General features: G+C 39.5%; 1 long non-coding RNA gene across 1 annotated transcript; it reads left to right on the top strand.

Annotated features, from left to right (window-relative positions):
- The first annotated feature begins 11,700 nt into the window (after positions 1-11,700).
- LOC135609204 (uncharacterized) lies at positions 11,701-12,623 on the top strand. The gene is made up of 2 exons (XR_010485705.1): positions 11,701-12,054; positions 12,160-12,623. It is a non-coding gene; the product is annotated as an uncharacterized LOC135609204 (long non-coding RNA).
- Positions 12,624-13,753: the final 1,130 nt, after the last annotated feature.

The raw sequence follows: 13,753 nt of genomic DNA, 5'->3' as shown, positions 1-13,753 counted from the left end.
TGTCACTGCTTGTGTAGGCGATGTCCTAATATATCCATTCATTTCGTCTCCAGGTTGCCTTTCTAATGTTACAGAAGCAAATTAAGCAGGAGTACTTCGGCGCTGGTTTGAGGAGCATGACGTATGCTGATACTAGAAGAAGAGGTCTCGTCACTCTCGTTTGCTTTTCCACCATGTTCTGGTTGCTGGTATCGCAGTCAATCTGCTCCGAGCAACTCCAGGGCTCCTTGGATGGGGTGTCCGGTTGTGTTATTACTTCGTCTGGTGGTTTAAAGAATTGTCTTGGGAACTCGTCGCCGACCAGGGACCCCAATCCTCCTCCCACAAGCACTGACCCGTACAAGAAGGGAGTAAATCCACCCGCACACTGACCTTCTCCAAGCACGGCGTGATGGCGCGGCTTTGAAGCCCTTTCACCACTATGTTTCCCTGTAGTATTTGTCATCGAGTGTGAAAAAGAGTGATGCTACGGTGGGCAACTTAAGTTGGGTTGACCGTTGACTCTATGTTTTATTTCTCTGGTAGCTTCTCTCGTTAAACGTCAACAATAAAAAATATCGGATTTATTCAATAATAACTATTTATATTAGTCAAGGTTTGCAACCCCGAGGATCCTTTAAAGAACCCACGCAAGCCAAGACCGCCCCACACACCTGCATCCTCTTAGGCAGTGGCCAAGACCCACAGCAGCCACCACTCTCACCATGTGGTGGTGCCTACATTTCTACCTACTTCTCTCTCCTTTTCCCACCTTCAATATTCCTGCTTTGAGTAGAGGAAGAGGGGGTATTAACGCAAGGGTTTGGTTGTATGTCTCTCATCATTTAGCATCTCAATTTCTATGTATTTTCTTTCTTCTTTTCTTACTTTTAATGTTTCTAATTTTGGTGCTTCAAGTGCGAAGAACCAGAGCTATTGCCAGGTCTTCAGGGAAATTAGGGTTTTGTCTATATAGTTTTAACCAAGATGAATATAGTTTATCTTGCAGAAGGAGTAGATTAATTAGTATCATACGATGTTCGTTCTCGAGCGTCACATGCTCCTATAGTCTCCAGGGATTCTCGCATTATAAATGACACAGAATAGTTATTGATGCCATACATGTTATTACCGTGGAGATCTACCGAGGATCCACGGCGTTGAACATATTGCTCATTTAGCCTATTTAATACTCCCCATGGTGGTTTATGAGTTATATAAGATTGTGTTTAAGGATTTGTTTTCCACTAGAAAAGTTCGTGCAGTCAATGATCTGCCAGGAAAATAATACTTTTTTCTTCCCCTCTTGGACAGTCATCAGATCTCCGTAGATCATCAGGTTGCTATTGCTCCAGCAGTGCAGGGAGAAGAGATTAGATTGCAGTCACTTAATTCCTTGGTAAGCGTCCACACTCCACGGTCCATATTGACAGCAAGCCATGGCCAACCTGTCATTCTCTCCCCATGCAATAAGTAATGTCACGTCGTCACATCAGCCATTTAGACTTTCGTGGCGACCGGGACGTTTACGATTAATCAGCTATAATTTGTATTCCTTCTTTGTGTTTCCTCACCAATGCGTGTTTATAAGCATAAGAGGAAGAGCCAAATGAACAAACAACAGCAGCAGAACAACTCTCTGCACAGAGACACACATGGGGCATCATCAAAGATCTCTCTTCGCTGCAATCTGCGTTCTCTGCATGTTGGTCTCACTACCCGGCACTGTGCAGTCGGTGTCGCGCGGTGCTCCTCGCTCACTTATAGTTAATGGTACTGCAGTGGTCTCAAGTCCAAGATATCCTGTTCGAGCTTCGGCAAGTTGCACCATAGTTGGTGGTGTAAGGGTATGTAATCCTCCTAGTCGTAATCCTCCAATCCCGGGAAACCCACCGTCCCGTGAGCCGTAAGCCGTAAGCCGTAAGCCAAGATAGTATCAAGTCTACGAATGAGTAGCTTATGCCTCCAACTACATGTTTCCTTTTGTAATCCTTCGATAGCATCTACTCACTCGGCTGGTATCCCTTCAAAGCCAAAGCTTCCAAAATGAGTGCAGTTACAGGGAGCTAGACAAATAACAGAAGTTACATTTATGTGCTACAGCAGTAATGTAGCAATACGATTGTTAATTATATTATGTTATTTTCCCATACAATCTGTTATGATGTACTGTTGAATATAAAAGAGAAAGTTCTATTCATATAAAGCCAGCCATGAACAACGGAGTATTGGTGTTCGATATGAAGCAGTGTGTTAGTCGGCAATAGGAGTGTTGGTGCCCATTGTCCTGACATGAGCATCAACAACTGTCCTTCATTTCCAGTATTCAGAAATGTGGGCTGATGCCTCTTCAAAGGCTTCTTCTCCTTTGTGATCACCAGTCTCCCAGGTGATGACATAGTACGTCCAAGTCTCCAAGGATGCTCGCATTATGAAGGTGTATATTGCTATTATTATACTGCGTCGTCGATGACAGGGTACAAAATAGTTACTGTATTATATAAGAGCTTGAAGGTGTTTCACAGGGTAACGGCGTTGAACATTTTGCTGCCATGATCCATATGCTATTAGTTTGTAGGGACTTGGAAAATTAGTGATGTCAAACACGCGTAAGAAGGAAAAAAACAAAGAAAAAAAAAACCTTTGATACGGTCTTACTGTATACAATTATAGAATTAATTTATTGGGTATGTTATTAAATATCTTATGAATAGATTGAATATGAGTTGAATTATGTAATAATTATTATGTCAAAATTATAAATTTCTGGTTTTGACAGTGTGTTCTTCTAAGGAAATCAGTAGGAATACCATTCTTGACTTACCGCTGAGTTGGGTTTTTTCTAGACGTTTTCGGCGTGTAACGAAGTAATGTCTATAGAGTGACTCTGATATGCCTAGAAATTATTTCTTTCACCTCTCGTCTCTTCTTGGCGGGCCATCAGATCTCCGTTTATCATCAGATTGCTAGTGGTCACGGCGTAGTAACCTTACAGGTTTGCTAATGTGATGATCTCCTTCTCCTACACTTCTTCCTTCTGATGTAACTCCGCTACCGAGGAGATCCTTCCTGAATCACAGCTTGCCGTGAAAGAGAAGGAGTGCTGTATAGAGCCGCAGTAGCCATAGGTTATTATAATATAGAAGAAGAGGTCTCAGTCTGGTTTCGTACGCCTGCATGCATGTTTTTAGTTGTTGGAGTCCATATCCACATCCATGTCCGACGGACGAGGAAAACGCACCATCGATCCTAATGGCTCGAAGACTGTGTCAAGATATGTATAGATAACTCAACCACATAAGTTTAAATTGCAGTACTCTTTTACTTGGTAAACGTTCAAATGTAAGACCAGATATCATTCTCTACTCATGCAAGTAGTAAAGAGAAAAAGTCACGACATCACATCACCCACTTCCACTTTCAAGAAAACCTGAACTTGCAGCTTTAATGCGTAGTCCTTCCTAGTATTTCCCAACCAATGTGTGTTTATAAGCACAAGAGGAGGCGCCAAACAAACAAACAACAGCGGCAGCAGCAGCAGAACTGTGTTCCTAGTTTGAGGAGCGTACACAGAGACATACATGGGGTATCATCACAGAGCTCTCTTCGCTGCAATCTCCCTTCTCCTCATGCTGGTCACACGACCCGCCACCGTGCAGTCGGTGTCGCGCGGTGCCCCTGGTTCACTTGTAGTTCATGGTGGAAAGGTCTCTAGGTCACTATATGCTTCGGCCGTTTGCACCATAATTAATGGTGTTAAGGTATGTAATCCTCCTACATTTGAGCAGGGAAGCCCCCAGTCCCGGCAAACCCACTCTCCCGTGAGCCGCAAGCCATGACAGTGTTAAGAGTAGGAATGAGTAGATAATGTCTCCAACTATATGTTTCCTTTCGTAATCCTCTGTTAGCTTCTACTCGTTCGGCTGGTATCCCTTCGAAGCCAAAGTTTCCATACATTACTCAAAATGAATGCAGCCATAGGTAGCAAGAGAAATTACATTTATTTTATGTTATTTCTCCATACAAGCTGGTATAATGTACTGTTGAATGTAAAAGAGAGAGAGTTTTATCGCATATAAATCCACGACCAACAGAGTACGACTTGGCATATAAATCGGAAGGCTTCTTCTCCTTTTCACCCTGAGAGATATTTCATGATTGGTTTTCTTTTTGGTTTGTTTGGTGTTGTGTTTCCTCTCCATCCTCATGATTCTCTTCATTTACCTGATTTCACTCAGAGTTTTCACTGTTAGTTTCTCCTTACAGACATGTGCTTCCTGGTCAGGCATATGAAATTAATGTTTGTGATCACCAGTCCGCCAGGGGATGCCATACATACATAGTCTCCAAGGATGCTCTCATTGCGAAACGTTCACACTAATATTATTATACTGCGTCGTCGATGACAGGGTGTAAAATAGTTACTATTAGGCTGTATTATATAATAGCTTGAAGGTGTATCACGGGGCAACGGCGTCGAACATTTTGCTATCATAGTCCATATTGCTACTCTCAGCTGTGGTTTACTGGCTAATAGAATAGTTTGTAGGGACATGCAAAATTAGTGCTGTCAAACACGCGTGAGAAGAAAAAAGAAAGCCTTTTAGAGTTCCTACAGCATTGATTAGTCCTCTGAACTCAATCTAGAAAATTAAGTTAGTACTGCAGACTGCAAGATAAGGCCATCTGATTGTTGATCAGAAGCATGATATGGGTTGACTTTGGTGAGACTTTGCTAGCTCAATATCACAAAGCATATTTTCAAACGCTGTTAATTCAAATTTGTTAACTGCGATGAAATCAACAGTTAAAAGGGTCTCAACTAAATCCATATTGAAAGGAGTACTACTATGCCATATTGAAATACCAAGGATCCTTAGAAGAAGCGAAGGAGTAAAAAGCTACACGGAATGCACCCCTTCCCACCCAAATGTTTTCTTCCCTCTCTATCTAACAGAAAACACAATACAACACTAAGCATGTGAACCACATAACCCCAACAAATGCCCCCCCACCGACCTGCAACTTTAATGCATAATCCTTCCCTACTTTCCGTGGTAAACGTTCAAATGTAAGACCAGTTATCACTCTTCACTCATGCAAGAAGCAACGAAGAAAAGTCACGACATCACATCACCCACTTTCACTTTCATGGAAACTTGACCTGCAGCGTCAATGCATATAGTCCTTCCTAGTATTTCGTGGAAATTACAGTACTCCTTTCCGGTAAACGTTCAAATTTAAGACCGGATATCATTGTCTACCCATGTAAGAAGCAACGAGGAAAAGTCACGACATCACATCACCCAGTTTCACTTTCATGGAGACTTGGAGCAGCAGCTTTAATGCGTAGTCCTTCCTAGTATTTCATGGAAATTCTACTACTTCTTTCATAGTAAACATTCAAAATGTAAGACCAGATATCACTCTCCATTCATGCAAGAAGCAACGAGGAAAAGTCACGACATCACATCACCCACTTCCACTTTCATGGAAACCTGTACCTGCAGCTTTAATGCGTAATCCTTCCTAGTACAATGTGTGTTCATAAGCATAAGAGGAGGCGCCAAACAAACCAACGACAACAGCACAGCAGCAGAACTGTATTGGTGAGGAAAGAATTATCCATGGACAAGATTAGAAGGCATTTCAAAACTATACATGTATTATACTAAGGTCTATTTCTGGGTTATATTATAGACATCAAGTCGTTAAATGAGGAAAGATTGTATTTAGTCCCATATGACTTTTTAGCTCAATGGCTTTTTAGAGTATTGAACGGATAATCCTTTATATTTTAGAAACTACATGATGGATAATGAGAAGTTTACTCTTTCTTAAACTTAAGTAGTTTAAAAGATGAGAAAAACATTACGTAAATAATTTATTATTATTATTTTGTTTTTCATGGCCATGACATGATTGTACGTACGAGTCTCTGAGACTGCTTTCATTATAACAAATTTATTGGATTGGAAATTAGCCACTAAAGTCCAAGTCTTCCACGAAAAGGAGTGCGGATGATCTAATGGTCTCAATGGCGCATTTGGCACGCAAACACTTAAGTCCAAGTCTTCGAGTGCTCGGAATTATGACTCCAATTTAAATCGTTTGAAATTTGCATCATAATAATTAGATTTTTTTGGAATAATAAGTCAGCATCCCTTTCTCCTCCCTCCAACAGTTATCGCCAATGACCCTCATGGCTCCAATAGAATGGAAGAAGAGCATTGATGTCGTGAGCGACAACTGAAATCCTTCATTTTTCACACATATTTCCATGATGTCTCTTCACGATACAAGCGAAAAATGAAATTAAAGTTATTATCTGATGTTCTCCCTTAAACTTAATTTGCTTACACTATTACATTCCAAGAAAAATCTCCCATTTGAAGAATAATTTCGGATTGAGGAGTCTGCCAAAAACATCGGCAACAACTAATTGATTATCCCATTTGATGTTGCATCCCGATGGAATCTCCTTCTTCTTGAAATATCTTCAGTGGGGCACGGCGTACTGCGCGTTTAGGCTGAACATTTCTATCTTTTATGTTGCTAATACTATGTATGAACTTGCAGACCACTAAACTATGAAAACTTCCCACAGGAAAATTGGTGCAGTCAATCACACCCCTGGAAGAAGTCTTTGAATTGTTGCACACGATTCTTCCGATCAGGATAGAGCCAGCTATATATATATCCACATACATCATCGCGTTGCAAACAGTGGGCAAGCGTGGGAGCCTTGCAGCTGGTGTTTCCATCATCACCATCTAATTAAGCTCCTTCGACTCCTCCTCCTCCTTCGCCTTATACTTCACCACCTGATATAACCTTCAGTGTAGTTACTGTTTCCCGCAGGTTGCCTCTCCAAACCTATACAAGCAAAAGCGAACGAGTGAGGAGCATGGCGTCTCATGATAGTCGAAGAAGAAGAAGAGGACTTGCCGTTCTCGCTTTGGTTGCCTCCATGTTCTGGTTGCTCGCATCGCAGTCCATTTGCGACGGCCGAGTGTTGAACTATTCGATTGATCCGAGCTTGTGGTTGGTGCTTCTTCTCCAAGGCCTTATTACACCGCCTACATTGAATGAACCGTCTACGCCATCCGGTTGCAGTACGCCTGAAGGTAATAAGAGTTGTAATCCTTCCTCGGGGGTCAGCAATCCTTAACCTCATCCACCAGCCACGCTTGCAGTATCAACTCCGCCTTAACCGAGCATGACATGACGGCCGGCCTTTCAAGTCCTTCCGCCACCACCACCACTACTACTTCTCTCTCTCTCTCTCTCTCTCTCTCTCTTCCCATGCTCTATCATGTGTCTATGACATGTACGAAATAATTAAAATAAATTGGATTATTGTGTTATCATCGTATTCTGGTGCTTCTACATATCTACACTTCCAACTCGAAACCCAATCTGAAGTCAGATTTGTTTCAGTTACAGTTGTGGATAAGCTGGAGTTGCAGTATTTTTCAACACAGGACTGCGCGTTCCACATTCCACGGTCAACATCGACGCCATAATAGAGCATTGAAAGGTCAAAAACCTAATCGTAACATGCATGGAGAAGTCCATGTACTTCACCCAGCTCCCTCTATTCCCTCAGCAGTGCATGTACATATACAAAGTCCAACAGTGTAATACTTCAAAATTTTCATTGAGGACTTAGTTTTAAACACAATAATTGCAGTGACTAAAATGCAAAAAGGATAAAAAGGAAAAGAAGAAGAAGAAGAAGAAGAAGAAGAAGAAGAAGAAGAAGAAGAGGAAAGAAAGGGGAGAGGGGGATCTGCAGTGACCGTAGAAGAAAGAGAGATGAAGAAAAGGAGGAGAAAATAAGAAGAGAGAGAGAAAGAGAGAGAGGAGACAGCTGCTGCCGCACGAGAGAAAGAAAAAAAAGGGAAATAGAAAATAATAAGAGGAATATTACGGAGGATTCGTTTGGATACCAAATGGATTCACGTTAAGTTCAAAAAAATTATATTAGATGTGGTTTTAAATTCTCTTATATTTTCATTAATTAGATTTGTATACTGAAGCATAGATTGGCTAATCTTGGTATTATTAATTAATATGATATTTATGTTGTGAAGGAAATTTAATTATTTTGAAAAAAATAAGGAAAGAAAAGAAAAGATAAAGACGATATTTGTATCGATGATATGCAATCAGGATAGCTTATCAGATGACTTCATATAGTTTAAAGTATTAATCATGTGTTTGATATTTATAAATTTATTATGTTATAAGTATTTATTGAATTATGTTATCTGATTTATATAAAAAAAAATTATTTATCATTCATTTCAAATAATATGATTGCATCAGTTTTGAAAAGAAATGTAAAAAAAAATTTGTTTAAAATCCTAGTTTTGTAAAAAAACTAATGAGTATGGCAATGATTTGGATTCTATCAATAAGGTTTAAACATAGTTTTATTATCTTGTCATGGCGATGTAACATAGATATAACTATCCATACTACTGTAACTTCTGCTGTGACACACTTTAGCTATAGTTATATTTATGGTCTCTTGACTATAGTTATGTGATTGATAATCTTTGTACTATAATATTTTATGTTCTGACATATTATATTAGTTATATTTATATTTTTATTATGAAAATATATGTAAATGCATTGTGCTTTGAAAAGTATTATTACCAAATCATGATTTGATATACAAACATCATCCGCTTCCACTTTCATGGAAATCTGGACCTGCAGCTCTAATGCGTAATCCTTCCTAGCATTTCATGGAAATTGCAGTACTCCTTTTCTTGGTAAACGTTCAAATGTAAGACCAGATATCATTGTCTACTCTTGCAAGAAGCAACGAGGAAAAGTCACGGCAACACATCACCCACTTCCACTTTCATGGAAACCGGACCTGCAGCTTTAATGCGTATTCCTTCCTAATCTTTCTGTTTATAAGCACAAGAGGAAGAGCCAAACAAACGAACAGCAGTAGCAGCAGAACTCTGGCCCTTGTTTGAGAAGCGTACACAAAGGCAGACATGGGGGGGTGTCATCAAAGAACACTCTTTGCTGTAATCTCCGTTCTCTGCATGCTGATCTCACGACCCGCCACTGTGCTGTCGGTGTCGCGCGGTGCTCCTCGTTCACTTGTAGTTAATGGTGTAGAGGTCATTCATCCAAATCGTTCTCCTTCCCAATGCACCATAGTTAATGGTGAAAAGGTCTGTGATCCTCCGATTCCTGCAAACCGACGCTCCCGTGAGCCGTAAGCCAAGACAGTCTTAAGGGTAGGAATGAGTAGATTATGTCTCCAACTACATGTTTCCTTTTGTAATCAATCCTCCGTTAGCATCTGCTCCTTCGGCTTGTATACCTTCAAAGCCAAAATTTTCTCCATGAACAACGAAGTATCGGTGCACGATATGATGCTGTGAATTAGTTAACGGTAGGAGTATTGATGCCGACTCTCCAGATACGATCATCCACAACTGTATATCATTTCCAGTATTAAAAAATATAAGTTTTATTGATTTATGAGATATTAATATAAGAGTTTAATTGATTTATGATATCTATTTTGAATAAAATTGTGGTGAGTCCAATATATTTGTCATGAGTCTAGACTATAAAAATGGGCATAGTCTCCCCTTATCTCCTCCCTTTTCCGATATAGATTCCTAATAAATAGTATCAGAGTCATGATATTTTTTTATTTATAATGACGTGCAAGATTACAATAAGAAAGGCACAATCTTTAGTTGAAACTTTTAAGAGATGTAAGTTTGCTAAAATTGAAGAACCTTTAAATTTTGACAAAAAATAAGATACAAAACTGATGAAAAATTATTATTTTTTCAAGAAGATATATTAATAGATCCAATCAACACTCAAAGAAGATGAAGAAAGTTTTCTGACAAACCAATAATTATCATTGAAGAACTCAATCTATCATAGATGTTCGAAGCTTCACAGGTTCATGTTTTGTGAAAAAAGAGATCTATCAACCTACAAATATTTTTATACCATTGAAGAATTCTTAGTTTGAAGGGATAAATTTATAATTAGATATATTAGCATTATGGGAAAAATCTTAAGTTAATGCTAACATAAGTTTTATTGGTTTTGAAGATCAAGATAAGAGTTTAATTGATTTATGATATCTACACAAGTCCAATATGTTTAAGTGTTATAAGTTAGACTATAAATAGGGGTGTAATACCCCCTTATGGGGCACCAAGTCAAATTAAGGGAGAGCAACTAATAGACCGCAAAGTATTAATTGAGAGATTGTAATCAAGCTTTCTTGGCTTTTATGTTTTTAGTTATTTAGTATTTGGCTTTCTATCTCATTTATTTTTCGATCCTAGTTGGCAATATCTTCTCCCTTTTTTTATTTCCTCTCCATTCTCATGATTCTCTTCATTTGCTTGATCTTATGTTTATGATCACTTGTCTCCCATGTGATGGCATAGTACGTCCAAGTCTTCAAGATGCCCAATAGTTATTATTAGTGTTGTTGTGTTAATGCTATCAAATGGGGGTTGCCACAACTTGTCTAATCCCAAAGGCATAGAGTTGTCCAATTGAACTATGTGACAATCAAGGGGAGTCGATATTAGGAATTGAGTAGCTAAGGTGGGTTCGAGATGACAGTTGTGCCTCTACACGAGCCTTGATCCCCTCGGGGTCCTACATAAAAGTCAATGTAGAGAGAGATTTCTCGACTTGATCTTTTCGATGATTAAGTTAATTTTTTGTGAGGGTAATCTGAGTCGAGGGTTAAGTGTGTGCCAAATTTGGTCCTTTCTTCAAGCAAGTATCAACTTTTATACCTGAGAAGGCCGAGGGGGGTTGCGATTGACAGGCTACTCATACATACGTCCTTCTTATAGGCCTTAATTATTTGGATGACTAACCCGTATGGCCTCTTATGATGTGTCGTTAGCAGGGGATGATATCAAAGACGTCGCATGCTAGTCGAGTGGGTTTCTCACGAGTTGTCACCCATAAGGATCGACAAAAGGGAGACGTGGGTTGGCTTGGCCGTTCGAGGACCCCAACCATCGATGGTCGAGTAATACCATCCGCCATGGTTTGCGAACCACAATAATTGACCAACTATCATCCTAATACCAAATAGGGAGGGGTGATATAGTCTTTTTCACATCAATTCCCTGACAATGGCTAGCTAACGGGCTCTTATTGGAGCCATAATATTTCCTATCAAATTAGGTTGAAGGTGTATCACAAGATAGGGCATTGAACATTTTGCTACCATAGTCCCTATGCTTCTATCAATTGTGGTTTACGAGTTAACATAATAGTTTGTGGGGACCTTACAGGTCAAACAGTGTAAGAAGAAAAAAAAACCTTTTGAGATGATTTCTTTAAAGAAAACTGCATTAAACTATAACGGGGGTTACAAAAGATGGGAGTCATAATTAAATTATTTGAAATTTGCATAGTAATAATTAGATTTTTTTTGTTTTTTTTGCAATGATAATTCAACATCGCTTTCGCCTCTCTCCAACAGCTATCGCCAACAACACTCACCATGCCTCCATAGAATCATGGAAGGGCACTGATGTCCGGAGCGACAACCAAAATCCTTCATCTTCATACATGTTCCCATATGATCTCTCTTCCCGATACGAGAAAAATGAAATTAAGTCATCTTTTAATATTCTCCCTTAAACATTCCATTCCAAGAAAAATCTTCCATTTGAATAATAATTTCAGATTGAGGAGTCTGACAAAAATATCAGCAATGATTAATTGATCATCCGATTTGATGTGGCATCCCAGCGGAATCTTCTTCTTCTTGAAATAATCTTCACTGTGGCACGGCGTTGTGGATACTGCCCATTTAGGCCGAGCATTACTATCGCATTTATGGCTGATAGTATGTATGAACTTGCAGACGGCTAAACTATGAAAATTTCCACAAGAAAATTGGTGCAGTCAATCACGCTGCTGGAAAAGTCTTTGAAATGTTGCACACGATTCTTCTGATCAGGATCGAGCCAGCCCCATATATATCCACATACACCATCGCGTTGCGAAGAGTGGGCAAGCGTGAGAGCCTTGCAGCAGGTGCTTCCATCATCCACTATCTCCTTCAGCTCCTACAACTCCTCCTCCTCCGCCTTAGACTTCACCATCTGATATAACCTTCTGTTTATTTACTGTCTCCTGCAGGTTGCCTCTCCAAACGTATACAAGCAAAAGCGAACGAGTGAGGAGCATGGCCTCTCATGATAGTCGAAGAAGAAGAAGAGGACTTGCCGTTCTCGCTTTCGTTGCCTCCATGTTCTGGTTGCTGGCATCGCAGTCCATTTGCGACGGCCGAGTGTTGAACTACTGGATTGATCCGAGCTTGTGGTTTGTGCGTCTTCCCCAAGGACCAGTGGGTTGCAGTACGCCTGGTGGTATGAAGATTTGTGATCCTCCCGTGAGGGTCAGGGACCCTAAACCTCAACCCCCGGTCACGGTTGCAGTATCAACTCCGCCTTAACCAAGTATGACATTACGGCCGGCCTTTCAAGTCCTTCCGCCACCACCACCACTACTTCTCTCTCTCTCTCACTCTTCCATGCTCTATGATGTGTCTATGACATGTACGACATAATTAAAATAAATTGGATTATTGTGTTATCATCGTACTCTGGTGCTTCTACATATCTACACTCCCAACTCGAAACCCAATCTGAAGTCAGATTTGCTTCAGTCACAGTTGTGGATAAGCTGGAGTTGCAGTATCTTTCAACGGATAGTACTGCGCGTTCCACATTCCACGGTCAACATCGACGGCCATTATAGAGCATTGCAAAGTCAAAAACCTAATCGCAACATGTATGAAGAAGTCCATGTACTTCACCCAGCTACCTCTCTCTATTCCCTCAGCAGCGCATGTACACATACAAAGGCCAACAGTGTAATACATCAAAATTTTCATTGAGGACTTAGTTTTAAATACAAGAATTGTAGTGACTAAAATGCAAAAAGGCTAAAACGTCAACTGTTTTCTTCCCATTGCTCACGAGGCTGCCTGCTTGGTAGCGTGTGGGAGAGAACGGAAAACAAAGAGGAGAAGGGGAGAGAAGAGGAAGAGGAGGGAATAAAAGGAAAAAGTAGGAAGAAGAAAGGGATGAGAGGAGAAAGAGGATTTATGTCTCGGCTGTGAGAAGGAGAGAAGAAGTAAAATGAGAAGAGAAGAGGGAGAAAGAAAGAGAAGAGAAGAAGTAAAATGAGAAGAAGAAGAAGAAGAAGAAGAAGAAGAAGAAGAAGAAGAAGAAGAAGAAGAAGAAGAAGAAGAAGAAGAAGAAGAAGGGGAGAAGGAAAAGAGTAAAAGGATAGAAACGGAGAGGGGGATCTGCAGTGACCATAGCAGAAAGAGAGATGAAGAAAAGGAGGAGAAAATAAGAAAAAGAAAAGAGAGAGAGGGAATAGAAAAAGAAGAAAATAGAAAAAAAATTTTTAAGAGAAATATTACAGAGGATTCGTTGTGATACTAAATGGATTCAGATTAAGTTTAAGAAAATTATATTAGGTATGGTTTTAAATTTATATATATATATATATATATATATATATATATATATATATATATATATTCATTAATTAGATTTGTATATTGGAGTATAGATTGGCTAATCTTGGTGTTATTAATTAATGTGATATTTATGTTGTCAAGAGAAAATTGGTTATTTTGAAGAAAAAAAAGGAAAAATAATATTTACTTAAAATTATGTGATATATCCTATGACTTCATATAGTTTATTTTTAAAAGTAT

Source organism: Musa acuminata, chromosome BXJ2-4, assembly GCF_036884655.1.
Source record: "Musa acuminata AAA Group cultivar baxijiao chromosome BXJ2-4, Cavendish_Baxijiao_AAA, whole genome shotgun sequence".
Taxonomy (NCBI): Eukaryota; Viridiplantae; Streptophyta; class Magnoliopsida; order Zingiberales; family Musaceae; genus Musa; species Musa acuminata.
The sequence above is the reverse complement of the archived record's forward strand: the minus strand, read 5'-3'. Positions and strand labels throughout refer to the sequence as shown.